Raw genomic sequence first — 10,636 nt, 5'->3', positions numbered from 1 at the left:
TTTGTTAAAGGGCCCGGCTGGGAAACCAAGGGATGGAGGTTCGATTCCTGGTGGAGACAGCATTTATTTTACGCCGAAAAACGCACGAGCGAAGGAGACAGGATTATTTATTTGACGTCGCGAAACGCAGGAACTAGCCCCAATTCTTAATTGTGATCTCCGGCGACGGCCTTCAGCTCAATACAAAGAAATATTGGTGCACATCAAAATCCATCTACGTCCTTGGGCACATCGACAGCCCGGATGGATTATGCCCGAATCCGACAAAATGGCTTCTTTTCATTTTCCATGACTTTTCTGCATCTATGAACTGCGTAGTTTTCTCGCACTAGCCTCTCATTTTCGTCAATGTTCCGTAAGTTCGATTCCGTAGTTATCCCCAGTGGTTCTAGCGCCGACGAAAGATGGTTGGGTCAGTCTGTGTGTTTATTATAGAAAACTCAACTCACTGACGCCTACGGTTGCGTATCCTTTCCAGTGATCGAGGCTGTGGTGTACGCGTTAGAGCAAGCAAGGTTCATAGCAGTCCTGGATGCAAGCAGAGGGTAGCTGCAGATTGAGGTGCCGGAAGGTGACATTCAGAAAAGCGCATTCGCCTGCCACCGCAGGCTCTTCGAATTTACAAGACTCCCGTTTGGATTGCCTAATGCCCCGACTAGTTCATGCGATTTATGAATATCGATCTGGACGAAGCAAGGTTGTGATATCCTTCTGCCCCGTATCAATATTCTCAGAATCTTTCGAAGAGCACCTCATTCACCTGAATTCCGTTCCTGAAAGAATGACACGTGCGGGCCTAACGATCGACTCAAAGAAAGTGCGGTTGACATGAACGACAGTGAACCTCTCGGGCTTTGTGGTTGATGATGGCACTTTGCGACCGAATGAAAACAAACTGCAGGCTATTATGAACTACGTCGGTCCGGTGAACGTAAAAAGCTTGTAGAGTTTTTGGGGAATGTTTCCTTTCTACAGGCAATTAATCTTTCGTTGTTCTGATCTCGCAAGGCCGTTTAAGCTGCTGTTGCGTAAAGACTTGAGGTAGGCCTGTGGCAAGGAACAGAACGACGCATTTATTGTCTTGGCTCACGCGATAGCGAATACCGCTAGTTTGCGCCTCACCGACCTGAAGAAGTAGTTTTTCTTGCAGACAGATACTAACGATGCCGGTGTTGGAGCTGTTTTGTTGCATGAACACGAGGGCAAGCTGCGCCCTATCGCAAAATAATAGCTTTCCGTAGAGGGAGCCGGCAGGAGGGCCCTTGGGGGTGTGCTGCTTTCGCATCCTCAGTGGATGTAAGCCTGGGTGGCGGGTTCTCCGTTGTTGCAATGGACATGTGGGGTCGTATTCTTCGTTAATAATTAGTGATAGCATCACACCCGCGACTTTCCAGCGAGTAATGAATACAGTACTTCCTGGTTTGAAGTGGCATATTTGTCTGGTATATTTAGACGATGTCGTTGTCTTCTCTTCGACCTTTGAAGACCATCTAAAAAGGATTCACACAACGCTCGACGCAATCAAGTCATCAGGGCTAACACTGAAAGCCGAGAAGTGCCACTCTGCTTACGAGGAGCTGTTTCTGGACCACAGCGTAAACAAGGACGGCGTTCGTGCAGACCCAAACGAAACAGCTGCGATCACGCAGTTTCTCCACCCAGGTGATACGAAAGCTGTGCGCCGATTTCTCGGACTGCGGGCGTATTACCGATGATTCATCAAGAACTTATCGCGCCTCGCCGAATCTTTGACGCTGCTAACAAAGGCAGACGTGCAATTTGAGAAGAAAGCAACGCAAGCAGAAGCATTTGAGGAACTTAAGCGCCGCTTACAGTCCCCACCTATCTTTGGATATTTTGATAAAAACGCGGAGACGGAAATTCTTACCGATGCAAGAAGCGTGTGTCTAGACCCCGTCCTCGTTCAGAGGAATGCCGGATTAGAAAAGGTTATCGCTTACGCTACCAGGCCTATTTCCAATGCCGAAACCAATTACTCGAACTGTGAGAAGGGATGCTTCGCGATCATCTGGGCTACGTAGAAGTTCCATCCGCGCTTATGCGGTTGACCATTCAAGGTAGTAAGCGATCATCATGCCTTCTGCTGGCCCGCCAATATGAAATACCCTTCTAGCCACCTTGCACGGTGGAGCTTACGTCTTCAAGAATTTCACATCAGAGCGGTCCACAAGTCCGGTCACAAACATTCCGACGCAAATTGCTGGTCCCGAGCCCCTGTTGACGCGCGCTCAAAAGGCGACGATGACGCCTACTTGGGACCGATAAGCGCTAGCAGTTTCTCTGAACTTCTGCGCTTGGGCCCTGATTTGAAAGATTTAGCGGACTACATGGAAGGAAATATTCCTTCCCCTCCAACTGTGTTCAGGAGTCAAATATCGTCCTTCGGGCTGCACAATGATGTCCTAGTGGAGACTTTCGCCCCCAATAAGACCGCGTACCTCCTTGTTCTTACGAAGAAAGTTCGAAAAGAAATTGTGCAGGCTTTACTCGATGAGCCAACAGCAGGGCACCTCGGTATGGCGCGCACATTGCATCGAATCCAAGAGAGGTATTACTATCCGTGGATACCTGCCGTTGTCGCTCAGTATGTGATAACGTGCCATCAGTGCCAGCGACGCAAGACGCCCCCGATCAGACCAGCTGGGCTACTAAATCCCATATCGACCCCGACCAAACCATAGATCTTCTCGGTCCCTTTTCGACTTCATCTGCGAGTAACAAGTGGATCATTGTGGCAACTTACTACCTTACCCGCTACGCCGGAACGAAAGCCCTACCTAATGGTACCGCGGCAGAAGTTGCAAAGTTCTTTGTCGACCGCATTCCACTGCGACACGGCGCCCATGAAGTACTCATCACGGACAGGGGAACATCATTTACGGCAGAGCTCACGCAGGCCATCATGACCTACAGTCATACAAATCACCGACGTACAACAGCGTACCATCCCCAGGCCAACGGTCTAATGTAGCGCCCTAACAAACCGATTGCGGACATGCTTGCCATCTACGTCGACGCCAAACACAAGACCTGAGACGCCATGTTGCTGTGCGTGAACTTCGCATAGAACACGGCCATACAGGAGATGACCAGGGCGACCCCGTTCCAGCTTACGCATGCAGGGATACAACGACCATACTCAATGCAATGCTGCCGCACGTAACAGACGAGGAGAACCCAGACGTCGCCGCCTACCTAGAGGATGCTCGACGACTTGCACGGCTGTGCATAAAGGACCAACAAAGTACTGACGCCCGACGAAACAACCTGCGACGCCGTCCCGCAGAGTGCAAAGCCGGATACCACGCCTGGTTATGAACGCCAGTTCGCCATCGCGGTTTTGGTGAAAAGTTGGTGCGTCGATACTTTGGACCGTACAAAATCCTTCACCCTGTCAGTCGACCCGACTATATGATGTCATTACGGACGGTACTAAAGCATCAGAACGGCGACGCGCACGCCCAGAAATCGTACACATTGTTCGTATGAAGCCATATTACGTTACGCGCGTTAAAGAATCCGTGGAGTTTACACTTTGTAATGTTGATGTTTAAGCTGATTTGCTTATTTTGGAACATCTAGCCGATGTTTTTTTAAGAGGGGTGTAATGCCGAGAACCATTCAAATGCTGAGTTCGTTTTTTTATATATAACCGCATACTTATATATAGCCGCAGGTATGCGGTTATACCATTGTGAATCTATTGCGCCAATCACTCTGTATTATTTTTTGTTCACGATTGTTGTCGCGAGACGAGGCTTTATGATTTCCTTTGTTGCAGCAGATTATTCGAGATATATCTCGAAAGATTCCAGCCCCGCGCTTGCATTTCGAGTGTTCCGGGTTATGCTAGTCACTGTCCGCGGTTTTATCTGCATGTTTCTACGCCGCTGTTATATTGAATCCTGACGAGTGAAATGGGCATTCTTTTTTCGCCGACCGCAGTGCACGATTGTTGCTATCGCCGCCTCCGATTGCTTAGTTCTTTTGCGGGCGCAAGTGAGTCCAATAAAGAGTTTATTCAAGTGAAGTCCAAGCCTCTTCACTTGTTACCAAACGGCGTTGTGACCACTATGTCACAATATATGAACCTAAATATTTCATGGTATTTTGCAGATGGTCATTATTTAGTGTGTAATTGAACGATTTATTTAAAAATAAATAAAGAGGTACGAATTGGGGCATTAAAGGTGTCAAAATGCTCGGAACAAAAAGCCGCTGGTCCCTGGTTCTAATAAAAAAATTGAAATGTTTATTTGATAAATTTTTTGTCAAGGTAATTCAATATTAAATATAGAAAGATAGGAAAGAAAAATTTCAAAATGCTTAGATTCAGAATCTAATGCTGATGATACTAAATTAAAACTCGAAAGTACAGCAGATCGAAGAAATATATTATTTGACCACAAAAGATTGAAAAAAGCTGGGTAAAAGGTGTAAAAAGGGTCACAATGGAAGCCAATCTTTGCTGATGATAAGCATCAGTGTATAAAAAGTTGAAGAGATAAAACATGAAAAACAACTTCCTTGCGTGCGAATAGCCTCATGTTTACTCGCAACGACATTTAATCGAATTCAAACGTCATCCGCTGAACGCGCACTGGTATGAGTTACATTTCAAAGCGTATGTACGAGGTTACCAATGATGTCATTGCCTGACAGGCTCTCAGAGAAAAAAAAATAAAAAGTGGGAAACGTGGTGCATGTGTATGAGACGCGCTAATCATGGCTTAAAGGTACAACTTATAGAACGCTTGTTTTTTCCCGCAGGCATCCTGAACAATGCTAAGCAAGAAGAGAATCTTGTAGACGGGACAGGTATGCATTGATTTCTACACATTTATTTATTGAACTTTACAGGCACCGATGAGCATTGTGTAAGGCGGGTTAAAATAATAAAAGAATGTCATTAATTATGGGCGAACCAACCAGCAATGCATGATGTTAAATTATAACCTACATTAAAAAATTGCGAGATATAAGCATGGTTATACGGAACAAAATACACGAAATCATACAATATATAGCTACAAAGGTAAAGAAATGCGGAGGGGTTATCTTACAATATAAGTAGAACACGTGTTTACGGAATACAAGATCAGTTAATGAAACAATTGATTCATAGAGATCATTCCTGAGTGATATGTCACAAGGAAATGCGGATGAATTTAAGGCTTGTGTGCGTCCAAAATACGCGAGAAACTAATACTATTGTTTAAACGCCTAGATAGGCGCAGTGGAGAGTTAAGTGGAAGCGGCTAAGACCTATCGCTTTAAACATATATGTGCAACAGGCGCGGAAGTGCAACTGAGCGCCGACTAGCTAAGGGTGGAAGAAGATGTTCTTTTTTATTTCAGATACACTCGATTGCTGATAGTAATTTTTGGCGGTAAACCTTGCAGCTCTGTTTTGTGTTAATTCCAGCTTCGCTTGCAGGTAATTGTGGTATGGTGACCATATTGCAGATCCAAATTCCAGTTGGGGCCGTACATATGTTATATACACAAGTTTACGGACATGAGCAGGTGCTTTTTAAGGTTTCGGCGGAGGTAGCCAAGTGAACGGGATGCAGACGGAAGTAATGTGTTCGGACCAGGAAAGGTTTGATGCTAATTGAATACCAAGGCATTTGTAGGCAGAAGTTTTCGCCACAGGTACATTATTTAAAAGGCAGAAGAACTGAGTTTGTTTACGTCTGATGGTCATTACTTTACATTTGCTGGGATTCAGCATGATCAGCCAAATTTCACACCACTCGTGAACAAAATTGAGGTCCTGCTCAAGAGCGAGGTGATCATCGGAAGATTGTATTTTGCGGTATATTTGCAATCATCAGCAAGCATGCGTACACAGGCAGAAGTATTAGTAGATCTTACATATATATATATATATATATATATATATATATATATATATATATATATATATATATATATATATATATATATATATATATACCGTACCTGCTTGCCAAGGCTAAGGAAATTTCGAATCCATGATAAAGTTAGGAAATCAAGGAGAATGGCTGAGTTTGACGATTGGGCGGCGGTAATACGAGCAGAGACCCAAACAGCATTGGAGGGCCTACTTTTTGGTTATGTGTGGCAAACTTGAGAAGCCATTAGTCTAGTCAGGGTCTGAGAGAACACCTTTATGCGCTCGCATGTCCTAAGAAACGGAGATCCTCGACGGAGAAATGACATTTCCCCAACTTGATGGTTAGTTGCGCAGACTGGAGAGCTTGAAGGACAATGCGCAATCGCTGTAACTGTTGTTCGAAGCTAGACGAAAACATTACCATGTCATCCAGGTACACAAGGCACCACTGCCACTTCAGACCAGCTAAACAGTGTCTATCGGTAATCGAGACGAAGCCAGACGAACCAAAGCCCAAACAGGAGCTCCTTAAATTCGTATAGACCGTCGGGTGTCACGAAGGTCTTTTTCTTGTGGTCTTGATTGTTCACCTCTATCTGCCTATACCCAAGTTTCTAATCTAAGGAAACGAATAATCTGGAGTCGCAGTGTCGGTCAAGCGCATCATCATTCCTGGGAGTGGGTGTACATCCATGTTAGTAACCTTATTCAGTCTCCGGCAATCGATACATACCCGCAATGTGTTGTCCCTTTTTCACCAGGACCGCCGACGACGACTGCGAACTTGTCGACGGCTGTATAACATTGTCTGCAAGCAGTTTGTCGACTTGCGTTATAAGAGCCTTGCACTGTTTAGGCGAAACACGGCATTGTCGCTGGCGAACTGGCGTCATGACCGAATCGGTGACGATGCAATGCTTGGCGACCGGCGTACGTTGGACCTTGGAGTTCGATGTGAAGCAATCTTTAAAATCAGCTAGCAAGGACGACAGAAGGTTCTTCTGATGAAGCGACAAGCACTGTTTGATTTACCTTCTGAAGAGACTTACATGGTGCGGCACCGTTGCGAAGATTCATCTCAACGGGGCACATATTTGGTAATCCATCCACGTCAGAAGGAAGGTGAATGCCGTTCCTTTGACTAGGGGCTGAACATCATTGCTAAAATTCTTCAAGAAAGCAGTTGCACAGCCCTCATTCAGTTCGACAAGCCCACGTGCGATAGCCACTCGATTCTAGAACAACAGCGAAGGGTGACTGTCCGGAATACCTTCATAGTAATGAAACAAGTCGTTCCTCACTAACACCAGCACACTGAACCGTGGTGCCAGCCTTATGTCGTCTTCGACAATATGCAAAGCGTTGTCCCCTGGATCTTTTGTGTCACTGTGCGCCACGGTTTGCTACGTCGAAAATGTGACTCGCGCCTCGTGTAGGTCGATGAAAGTACCGCTCGCCTGGAGAAAGTCAAGACCAGGATCAAGTCCCTTGAACACTTGCACAAGACGCCGAATTCAATGACATAGATGAAACCGCGGATACCATTGTGCACATTCCGCCCGGGCTAATCAGGTGACCTCCAGCCATGCAAATTCTAGAGCCCGATCAAGGCGTGGCTCATCACCGAATAGCCTGCACCAGTATCAAGTAAAGGGATAGCCTCAATACCGTCAATGCAACAGCGATCCGACCGAGTGCGATAAAACAAGTTTGGAAAGCATATTCAGCATCATAAACCAGAAAATACGTACCAGTTTCACCCCTATCAGCCAACATGACATTGTAAACAAATTATCCGACAAGCAGAGGATTTAGAAATATGCCGCGCAAGGGTGCAAGTTTAGTCTTTATGCACAATAACGTATGAGTGCTTCCGGAGCAGATCGTTGATGTTCCAGCTAGTTAGGATCTCGGGTGAAAGCGGTTCGCTGTACATTACGTGTATAGCGCAGTTTGCATAGCAAATGTCATGTCTCTTTATATAGCTACCCTCACAACGCCAGCAATAGAGAGGCAAAGCTTTGATAGGTTGTTGATGTGACCACCAGCGGCTTAGAAGACGAGAGATGAGGCCTCGTTTCGAGGCGCCTTTGGTCTTTTTTCAGCAGGCTTTCATCTACTGCAAAAACAACCCGCATATGGAAGAGCACGTCAGGAATGGTGCAGCGAATAGGACGATCCAATAATTTTGCTAAATATACAGAATCGAATCCCAGCCGCCGCAGCCGCTTTTCAACGGAGGCGAAAAGCATGGCAACCATGTGAGTGCGACTCTCAAGTTGTCAAAACTTCCGGAATATTCCACAACAGTCTCATACTTTGAATCTCTTTGGAGAGGTAAGCCACACAAACCAAACCACCTCTAACACAATGAAATCACAATCCTGTTCTGTAAAGAAGTTCGGATTAAGTGGGCAGATAGCCGAGAAAGTGTAAGAAGTGCTTTTGCGGACCAGCTGACTTCAAGTTAAGCCACCACCGCTGTTCTGTTCGCTACCAGTGCCCACTACTAGTGCCTGGATCCCCGCTTAACCCTTGGTGGTGGTGCGGGATTTATCTTCCATTTCCTCGCCCTGGAGCTCCGCAGCCGCCGAATTCTGACCTCAATGACTGACTTCCGCCCCAACACTACCGGCCCATCTCCCTCGGCCCCTTTCCAAGCACCGGGGTGGTTCGACAGCGGGACCTGTCAGTATTCAGTGCTACCGACGATAAGGACGTGGAGGACTGGCTTTCTTCGTATAAACGCGTAACCACCCACAATAAGTGGGATGACATCCTGAAACTTAACAACACGATCTTCTACCTGACACAAGTAGCAAAGTTGTGGTTCACAAATCACGAGGCTCACTTTCCATCTTGGGCCTCATACAATTTTCGACTTGTGGACGTCTTCGGTCGCCCTGCGGACCGAAAGCTTCGCACCGAACACCGGTTGCAGCAGACATATATTATGGTGAGGCTACATACAAAAATATAAAATAATACAGGCGAAACCTTCACAAGCTACATCGAAGATGTTTTCGATTTGTGCCACCGTGTAAATGAATAGATGAGCGAAGCCAAGAAGATTCGCCACATTATGATGGGCATCAACGAAAGTGTATTCAACATTCTCAAGGCAAAGAGCCCCGCACTGTAAGTGACGTCACGATGTGTCAAAGTTACGACGACCTTCGTCGCCAACGCATCGTCCCTCGACAACCTGAAGCCACGATCTCTGCTAGGTCTGATGCCACTTTCGAGGCGTTCCACGGCAATTATCGCTAATTCCAAACGTTTCGCATTCCAGCTCACACCTGGCTCCGATCATATGCCAGATTATCCAGGAACAATTTGCCGACGCACTTCCGCCATCTCGACGACCTACTCTTCATGCCTCTCCAATGACAGCTCCGCTCATTCATGACAGCTCAGCTGTTCCGACGCCAGGACCCACTCCACTCTCGTATGCTAAGATTGCCGCACGACCACTCCCTCCTGCGCCGTCTCCATCGTACGGTCCGCCTCAGCGGGCATTTTTCACTCACCTCCATGCGCCGCCTATTCTATGCCCTAGTCGCACATCTGACAACCGGTCCATTTGCTTTGCATGTGGTCTCCCTGATCATGTTGTACGCCTGTGCTACCGTCGCCCGGCCCCGTACGCTTTCGATCACAGCCCGGTCGCCTACGCACAGCCGTCCCCACCCTGTGCACCACTTCATCCCTCGTCTCACTTTGACCACTTCTCGCAAGACCACCGCTCAATCTCTCCACGTCGTCACTCGCCGCCACCGATGCGTCGTCGCTCTACCTCGCCAATGCCGGAAAACCACTAGACGCAGTTCAGCAGGCAAGAACTGCGCTTTCGTCGACAAGTGCAAGTCCTGCTTCGCCATCGAACAATTTAATCGAACTTACAATTGAAAATGTTTGTACCATTGCGCTTGTAGATACTGGGGCTGTTGTGTAGGTTATTGACGTTAGACTGTGCCGCTTGTTACGAAAGCTGTTCGCCGTATTTTGGGATTTCTTTGCGCTCCGCCACTGCTCAACACATCATACCTCTCGGTACCTGCATGGCTCGAGTCACCATTCAGGACGTTCTCAATGTCATCAGTTTTAACGTTCTCCGTGACTGCTCCCATGACATTATTTTAGGATGCGACTTCTTGTCTCGCAATCGCATCGTAATTCATTGCGCTGTGCACCGCACCAACCGCCACTAACGTTATTGGGGAAGCCAAATGCCACGTTGCGGATGCTACTGATATCCCGCCTTCATCTGCTGCGATTGTGCCTATAAACTGTGCCTCTCTTCAAAACTGTACAATGCTCTTCACCTCATCTTCTCTCTTCATCTCGCGACGCTGTCTTCCCCTCCCCTGTGCCGTCCTTAGTGCACGAAGCAGCCGCACTGAACCAGCAATTAGTAATAATTCGTTCTATCCACTCACGTTGCAACGTGCCGAGTGCATTGGGCATGCCGAGCCTGTTCGATCAGAAAATTTTGTGACCGTCTCGCGGCTTCTCTCTACATGTGGCAACACAATCTCCGACAGCGTCAGTGCCCTTAGCCCATCTAGTTCTTCTCCTCCTTCATCGCCTCCTTCATCGCCTCTGGCTGCCTTCGAGAAAGCAATCGACAGTGCTCTTGCTCCAGACCAACGCGCCAAATTCCTCGACTTTCTGAACTTATTCCGATCTTCGTTTGGCATCCAGCAGCCATCATTGGGTCATACATCAATTGTTGCC

The sequence above is a fragment of the Amblyomma maculatum genome, chromosome 10 (genome assembly GCF_055883805.1).
Source record: "Amblyomma maculatum isolate TAMU_Amacu chromosome 10, ASM5588380v1, whole genome shotgun sequence".
Classification (NCBI taxonomy): Eukaryota; Metazoa; Arthropoda; class Arachnida; order Ixodida; family Ixodidae; genus Amblyomma; species Amblyomma maculatum.
Note: the sequence above shows the minus strand (reverse complement) of the source record.